Genomic DNA, 9,110 nt, shown 5'->3' with positions numbered 1-9,110 from the left:
ATGAGAAGAAAAGACTCCCTGGAAAAGACCCTGATGTTGGGAAAGTGTGATGGCAAGAGGAGAAGGGGACGACAGAGGATGAGATGGCTGGACAGTGTCTGCGAAGCAACCAACATGAACCTGACACAACTCCGGGAGGCAGTGGAGGACAGGAGGGCCTGGCGTGCTCTGGTCCATGGGGTCACGAAGAGTCGGACACGACTAAATGACTAAACACACACACAGTAGTATTTCTAAAATCTACTTGGAAAAGAATGTACCTTGCTTTCTGTTCTGAACATTTTCCCCCAAAAATTGTTACCGACGCCTCCAGTATTTTTAATCTTAATTTTATTTCTCAGCAGATGATGAAAGCTTGCAAAGATCACTATCCGTTCTGAGAGGAAGTCTGCCACATTTAAGAAAACGACAGAGATACTTGTGTAAAAGCGGTGGTTGTTTTGGGAGAGACACAAAAAAGGACTGGGGTTTAGCGTGCAATTCTTATGACAATAAAATATAGCACAGAAGCTACCCGAGTTAGGAAACTTGCACCTTTTTAAAAGGATTTTTTAAAAAACTGATATAGTTTTGACCTTGCAGCTTTTCGGAGAAAAAGCTAGTAAAAAACACTCACCAGACACACTATAAATTCAACATCTCCACAAACCACTGGGATTGGAGATCTCTGGTGAAACTATTCACTATGATTAGAAGCTATATCTGCCAATCACAACACCTCCCTTCCACTATCTTTTCACCATCATGTCTTCCTTATATAGAGAATTTGGGAAGAAGTCCAGTTTCAATTTGGACATCTAAATCTGTCTGAATGAGTCCAGTTTGGTTCCTGATTCATCTTAATACAAGCACATAAATGGGTTATTAAAATTTGGAGAGCCCTTGGAAGCCTACCGAGAGAAATAAGTTACCTTGAATTTGATATCAACATTAATATCAAATGGTTTAAGCACTATGGGATTGTATATAAGCAGCACACCCTGTTTTACTTTTTGCTTTTGATAAGAGTTCATGTAAGCTGGCCGAATAGCTCAGTGGTTTAGGCATCTGGCTGCAGAGCCAGAGGTTGGGAGTTCAGTTCCCCAATGGGCGTTCTGTGTGAACAACCAGCCTGTGTGGACTTGGGGAGGATACACAGTCCCAGGACCCTCCCAGAAGAAGGGAATGGTAAACCACTTCTGAGCATTCTATACCTAGAAAATCCTCAAAAGGGTCTCCATAAGTCAGAAGTGACTTAACAACACGTGACTGTGAAAGTTCATATGGAACCATGCAGACCGCTATCAAATCTAGTCATGTGGGATAAGTTTAATTGATGCAGCTTAAGGACATGGGGAAAGTATTAGAGGGTTCAGTCAACAACTGCTATTTTTGATACGAGGGGGTGCTGATAAGTATTGAGCCTTTCCCAGAAAAAATCGAGCTAGGAAGCTGTACATTGCAGGGTGTATTGGCCAATTTGTCTGTATTCAATGGCGCAAAAATCAACTACCTATGATTTTAACTTATCTTTCATGTTCAGGTCCAAAGTGAACATGGCAGCACCTCCAGAAAAGTTCAATGTGGAAGAGCATAGGACCATAATCAAGTTCCTGTTTCTCCAAGGGAAAGTGCAAAGCAGATCCATGATGAAATGTCACAAACTATGGGTGACAGTGGCCCTTCATATGCAACAGTTAAACGTTGGGTTGTCAATTTTAAAACTGGCCATTTCGGTGTTGAAAGTGAGAAACCCAGTGGAAGGACTGTTTCTGCCTCTGTGCCTGCAAATGTGAAAGCCATCCATAACATGATCATGGAGGACGGCCGAATATCAGCCAAAAGTATTGCTACATATCTGGGAATATCACTTGAGAGAGTTGGTGCCATTATCCACAATGACTTGAAAATGAGAAAGCTGGTAGCAAAGTGGGTCCCCAAACTTTTGAAAACTGAACAAAAGAGAAAACATGTGGAGTAATCGGTGGCTGTTTTGGAACATTTTGCAAGAAATGTGTCAGATTTCCTGGGCAAACTGGTAACTGGTGACGAGACATGGGTCTACTGTTATGATCCTGAGACAAAGGAACAGTCTAAGGAATGGAAGCACAGTGGTTCCCCCTGGTCAAAGAAGTTCCGAGTGAAAAGGTCGGTGCAGAAGCAAATGGCAATATTTTGGGGGGATAAGAAGGGAGTTCTGCTGGTGGACTACCTCCAACAAGGTTCCACCATCAATGCAAAATATTACTGTGCTTTATTGACGAAGTTGAAGCAAAGCATCAATGAAAAACGTCAAGAAAAGCTCTCCAAAGGTGTCATCCTGTTGCATGACAATGCCTCGTCACACACTGCAGGTGAAACAATGGCAAAACTGACCTCCTTAGGCTTTCAAGTGATGCCCCATCCACCCTATTCTCCTGACCTGGCTCCTTCTATTATCTGTTCCCCCAAAACATCTAAAAGGACAACGATTGGGAGTGTTCTGGAGGCAACTAATGCTGCAAATGAGTGGTTACACCAGCAATTGGAAGAATGTTATTTGCAGGGACTTAAGAAGCTCCAGGACAGATGTCGCAAGTGCACTGACTTCCTGGGGAATATGTAGAATAGTGTGGCAGTTACAACTTCCTAGCTCAATTTTTTCTGGGAAAGGCTCAATACTTATCAGCACCCCCTCGTACTTGTCCATCTTGTCTAATAACAATTAACTGGAGAAGATTAACTGACAATGTATTAATACATTTTCACATTGGTGGATGCTTCCGCAAAGAGAAAGACAGGGGAGTGCAATTCTGTTCATTCTCCTTTCTCTCAGTGACTTTTGATATCACCTATCATGGTGTCTTGTGGGACTAGCCATACAAGTTGAGTGTAGGGGCACTGTATTATGTTGGTTATAGTCCCAATATATGGTGGGGAGGCAGAGTGTGCTTTATTGGGGCCTGGAAACCTATGGGGCTTGTCCCAGGCTGCAACCCTGTTACAGAGAGTGGGGATAGGGGAGTGTTTGTAGAATGTTGTTTCCACTTTCTATATATGTACAGTACTTACTCTCTAGGTTTTGCATAATTTTCTAGAGCCAGTCAGAAGCTCTACTACAGCACCACACGCAACATTCTAAGCAGTGATTGTGTTTACACAAACTATGCCTTGTAGTCTGAGAGACAAAAAGATTTGTGCTTCCATATGTGACATACCCCAAAAACTGCCAAGAAGTCCCTTGTGGAGAGGCAGCGGGGGGGGGGGGGAATAATAATAGGGACAAAACATCATAATAATCAAAAATAGAAAATAATAATAAAGCTTCAAAGTGAATGAGTGTTTACAGCTGTTGTAGTTGGTTAGAATTTTAAAAAATCTAAATATTTAGATTTTTTTAAAAAGACCAATCAAAAATTAATTTAGCAAACTATTCATAAATATCACATCAAACAATAGCTTCTAAAGTATTGAGGGGAGGGGAGAAGATAGAAAAGCTCTAGTATGAGCCATGAGGTAATTTCAAAAACAACATGGCCAAATTATTTTACACCACCAAAAGCACAGTGGTGTAAATTGCACTGCCATATTGCAATTAGCTACTAACTTGCTGTTTGCATTCCTCATTGCAGGACAAGTCAGAGGGGTGAAGAATATATGAATATATATATTCATGAAGAATATTAGGAGAGCTTCATTAACTAGAAACAGTTCACTGTTGTGCTTTATAAAACTACACATACCAGTGTAAACCATCAATGGGATTCTGTGTAGTGATGTAATTTCAGATTTTTTTCCATAATGCTTGGGATTATTTGTATGGCATAAGTGTGAGTTTGCCATGTGAGAGCCAGGTGGGGAACAGAAATAGCTTGTGGCTAATGCTGAGTCTTCTCCTATCTGTCTCAGAGGATAATGGGGGTCACTGAACACCATGACATTTGTTACAGAGGCCTGTAGAGTTCCATTCCACACCTTCTCAACATTTGTTTTGAGCATTTACAGAGAAGCCACTGAGTGGACTCATCTGAGGGGTTTGAAACGAAGTATGCTAATTACACCCATCCCTGTATGTTTCAGTTTTCTGAGTCAGAAGAAGCTGTGCTGGTACCGATCTGACATCTGGGTTCAGTAATTGGCTAGATAAACAGCAGTAGATGGAACTTGAATCCTGACAAAATGGAGGTGCTACAAGTTCTCATGTCTGAGAAATGGAAGTGCAGCTTGTTCTAGATATGATCACACACCCCATGAAAGAGCAAGTATGTACCCTGGGGTTCTCTGCAATCTAGCTTTGTTACTTTGGACAAAGGTGACCTCAGAGTTGTAGCTCAGAGTGCCTTTTACCAGCTTTAGCAGGTTTACTAATGATGGGCTTTTACAGATACAGAGATCAGACTCCTGTCGGTCATAGTTGCACACCTAATCGGCATTTGGCCACATGACGTGCTATGAATCATAATTACTCAAACATTGCCCTTAAGTATACATTTTTTTCTTAACACGATTTTGACAAAATAAACTGGTCATGGTAGTCCATACTCTAATAACTTCTCAACTGTACTACAGTACTGTGTTGTTTTGTTCTTGAGGTTGTCCTTTAACCTGGAAACACTCTGAATCCAGTTGCTAAATTTTTAATTAGGGGCACCTCACGGTGCAAGCACTAGGGAGGGGGACACACATCAACCCAAAATATCAAGTGAGGTCACTGTGAATACAACAGAATTAACTTCCAAGTAGATGCTTTTAAAACTGAGCTACAAATACTACCTTATGCTACAGATACATTTCCACAGAGTTTGGAAAACAGCCTTTAAGAAAAATCAGTATAATATTCATACTATTTATTTGTGAATCAAAACAGCTCAATCCTATGTATTTTGGGTTCAGTTAAGCATACTCTTTGGTAGATCAATTTGGGGAGTGATAATAGGTGTCTGATAGCCCATCCTACATTTCAATACTACTAATTTCCAGGACTAACCAGGAGTGTATATTTCATGTAGGCATTCCTAATGCAAGATGACTCTACTAATACATACTATATCTTTTTTAGATTGCAATTTGAAATTCATCAAATCTGTTGCTTGCAATTGTACCATTTACTCTCCTGGAATCTGAACTGTCTCACTGAATATTCCTCTTTCAGTTCTTTATGAAGCTATAATCCAACCTGAAGCTGAGGCTCCAATACTTTGGCCATCTGATGAGAAGAGAAGAATCCCTGGAAAAGACCCTGATGTTGGGAAAGTGTGAAGGCAAGAGGAGAAGGGGATGACAGAGGACGAGATGGTTGGACAGTGACATTGAGGCTACCAACATGAATTTGACCCAACTCCGGGAGGCAGTGGAAGACAGGAGGGCCTGGCGTGCTCTGGTCCATGGGGTCACAAAGAGTTGGACACAACGATTAAACAACAACAAACCTAACTCTACATTGACATAGCACTTTAATCCAATATACTTCCTACCCAGAATGTATTAACCAAAATGAATCTTACTTATTGATCACACTGAACAAATATCCCCTTTATTTCAGTGAGTCTGCTCATACTAACATATTTAGGACTAACAGATTTAGCCCTCAGAAAGTCCAGATGTCTTCATGATAAGTATGCATTAAACTACGTAGCAAGTCACATCTATTTGGTTACCATATACCACCAAGAAAGAATATTATCACAGCTTAGCATTATAATTTTACTAATTTGCCAGCATTATATACCACAAATATCTGGTGAAAGGAATGTACTTATTTAAAGCTTGCAATTGTTTTACCTTGCTACTATTTGGGGTGGTTATTCTTGTTCCTTTTGTACGGCAGTACAGCTCCCCCTACTGCCAACATTAGACACCAGCAACAGGATGAAAATTGGGTTCTTTTTACATCAGTGGTTAGCAAGGCATAGCCTTGCATTTATCCAGAAACTAATCCCATTAGCATCAATACAGCCTACCCCACCCCACCCCAATTAAGTGGGTACAGGATTGCAGTCTGAGTAAATTTATATATATTTTTTATAATCCTCCTTTTTTTTCTCTTTATAGGCATATAAAAACATTCACCCCTGAATTCAGGCTCCCAGGCATTTCAAGCATGTAAGTTATGTCAGAGTTGGATTTTATGGACTTTATGCTGTGTATTTAGATTTTTAAATCCTGATCATATTTAGGGCAGTTTGCTAGTCCAAATTATTTTACCCAGTAGCATTAAATGTGTTTGTCCCTGTTGCACACTCATTTCTTTAAGCAGTGAGAACTTTCATAGGCAGTATTATCAGTTTCAGGGTCTGGGGGATACAAGAGTAAGGACTAGATATTCATGGCACTTTTATAATATTTGCTTTATTTAAAAATAATACAAACTATTTTGCAAAAAACGTAGGGGGAAAGCAGCTTTTTGCAAAGAAAGTGGAGGGGAAAGCCCTGTCCTCGCAAGAAAGTGGCTGGGGAAAGCAGGAATCAAAGCACTTTGATCCCTGCCTTCCCCCTCCACTTTCTTGTAAGGAAAGAAATTTTGGGTTAGAAAAATGGGGGGCATCTTATACATGGGGGTGTCTTATACATGGGAAGATACGGTAGATGTAACCTCCTGAGGAAATTCCAGGAATGGCTGTGATACTGTTAGGCTGTCTGTATTTGGCAGAGAAGGCTGTACTTCTGTACAAAGGTCAGCCACAGGCTGCAGTCTAATCAAGAAAGGCACAAAGACAACTACATTTGTGGAGAGCCTTTTGGAAGCACACAGTGGTGGTGCCTTCCTGAACCTTTTTTCTTCAACTAAGGACAGAAACAGATATTTGAGAGAGCTAAGAGTGAAAGCTGAAAGCATGTTAATAGCACAGAGAAGTGGGAGACACAAATGTTATATATTTGTGAAATCAAATGAAACCAAAGAAATCCATGCTTGAATCCTGAAGACCAATCACCAAATAATACAAACTAATTTTCATAATCCCACAGGGAAAATAAGTTTATGCTGTGATAGTCAAACACTCACATTAGTTAAAAATTTTCCCTCTCCCACTCATGGGCTATCTCTAACACCTGTTTCTGGCCATCAGCTTAAAATGGATAGTGTGGACACAACACTATTTGATGCTTTGGCATCCCATACAATAGTCATAATGCAATCCAGTGAGAAACCCAAAAGCTTTCCTGATTGTTGTGGAGCTTCATTGTTTCTTTCCACTTCCATTCAATTTAACTTTTTCCTTTGTTGCTAAAGCAAATTCAAGACTGAAGAGAGTTAAATTGTCTTCAGATATAGGACAGTGCAAACAAACTGTTTCACAAGGTAAACTGGCTGGATTACTTAATAATGCTTTTTAAAGACAGAACATTTTGCTGTACAAAAATATCAAGTATGTTGCCTGCTTTCTTACGTGATATTTTATGAGGCTGCAATAAAGTAATTAAAAATTAACCTAAGAGGCTTCGGTCTCAATGGATTCCTGCTGTATATATGACCCCCTGCTCCTCATTTGACATTTCTTTATTTTTCTGTCTTCCTGGAGATTTGACATTTAATATTTATCAGCAGAAATCATATAACAGCTTTTAAGCACATGGTATCCTAAAGGATTTCACCAGATTAAAGCAGTCTTAAAATTTAAATACTGGGAATTACCATGAATAAGACATATTGTTTATCTTCACCATGCAGGAGACAATTAAAGTTTTTATTTGCCTTTCAAGGTAGCTGTATCCTAAGTCTAGAAAGCACTGAAGTCATGTCCTGCTCTGGCCTGAAAAACATTTGAGTGCAGCACTCAAGGGTAGAACTTGGCAAATTAGCATTTTTAGTACTATAACTTCCTGAGTAGCATGATCGGTGGTCAAGTTGGTTAGTGATTCTGTGAAGGACTGTCCAAGAAAATAATTTTCCCATTTTGGTTTACCACAAGTAAGAGGAGAGTTCCACAATTTGAATAAATTTTTTCTCAATAAATTTTTTCTCAGCACTGCAGTTTTTAGGGAATCTTATCTTGCATGTCATTAAGTCAGAACTGACTTCTAGCATCTTTCAAGGTAAGTCTCCTGAGCCCTAATCTGCCACTATATCCATTACACTGCACTGGGTAACTCTTACAAATTAAGGCTATTGTATTAATTTACTTTCTTTAAAAAAGGAACCTTCCAAACTACTAGAGGAAACTTCAGCTCAGTATTTTTTTCATCATAAGTAAACCAAAGTAACAATCCTGAGAGGCCTCCTTGCTAGGTCAGATTAGATCTATCTAGTCTAGCAGTGCCTACAACCATGCTCAACAATTACTATACAGAAGCTTTTAAGTACAGTATCATGCAGATTACTCCCCCCCCCCCCCAACTTTACTCCACCATCTAGTATTGCAGATGAGGAACTATTACTTTTTGAACTACATCTGTTATACTCGCCTAACCATGCTAACCCTTCCCATATTTTAGAAAGAAATATTATCTCTGTTCAGATGGTTTCTACTACTGACTATCATGGCTGAATAAGCTTATCCTTTCTGAATCTGTCTAATCCTTCTCTAACTTTAGCGACCATTCATGCTCATCCCACAAATACACAAAGCAAGAAAGCCATATCAGATTTGAGAAGTCATGTAAGAACTGTAGGGCAGCTAACTAGTGCAGGGAGTGCAAGATAAGCCATGTGGCACCCATATATCTGTTTTTCCAGTAGCTTACCATCTTAGTCAGCTGCCTTACTTAAGCTAATGGAAGACCAAGTATTATACAGTAATTTTCATTGGCTGCACTTTTTCCAGAGGAAGAAAAAATGAAAAGGCAGGAAAGACTGTCTTAAGCATTTCGTCTCCAAAACATTAGGTGAGGAGAATCAGTTGCAAAATATTTCTAGACTATTGCAGTTTTGATAAGTACCATATTTTTCCATGTATAAAATGACACTTTTTTCTTAAATAATTTGACAGAAGGCAGCTCTTTACCACTGCCTTTTGTGAAGGCACAGGGCTTTAGCAAAAAGGAAGGGGAGCCATTGCTCCCTTTTTGCTAAACTCCGTGCCTTATCAAAAGGCGAGGATGCGCTGGGCTAAAGCCCCACGCCCCTCACCTTTTGAGAAGGCAGGGAGTTTAGCAAAAAGGAAACAAAGGCTCCCCTTCCTTTTTACTAAGCTTGGTGCCTTCTCAAACGGCGA

At 39.8% G+C, this 9,110-nt stretch overlaps 1 long non-coding RNA gene across 1 annotated transcript; it reads left to right on the top strand.

Annotated features, from left to right (window-relative positions):
• The first annotated feature begins 269 nt into the window (after window positions 1-269).
• On the top strand, window positions 270-7,387 carry LOC140705978 (uncharacterized). Its single transcript, XR_012085643.2, has 2 exons — window positions 270-4,220; window positions 5,111-7,387. It is a non-coding gene; the product is annotated as an uncharacterized LOC140705978 (long non-coding RNA).
• Window positions 7,388-9,110: the final 1,723 nt, after the last annotated feature.

The sequence above is a fragment of the Pogona vitticeps genome, chromosome 3, assembly GCF_051106095.1.
Source record: "Pogona vitticeps strain Pit_001003342236 chromosome 3, PviZW2.1, whole genome shotgun sequence".
Classification (NCBI taxonomy): domain Eukaryota; kingdom Metazoa; phylum Chordata; class Lepidosauria; order Squamata; family Agamidae; genus Pogona; species Pogona vitticeps.
The sequence above is the reverse complement of the archived record's forward strand: the minus strand, read 5'-3'. Positions and strand labels throughout refer to the sequence as shown.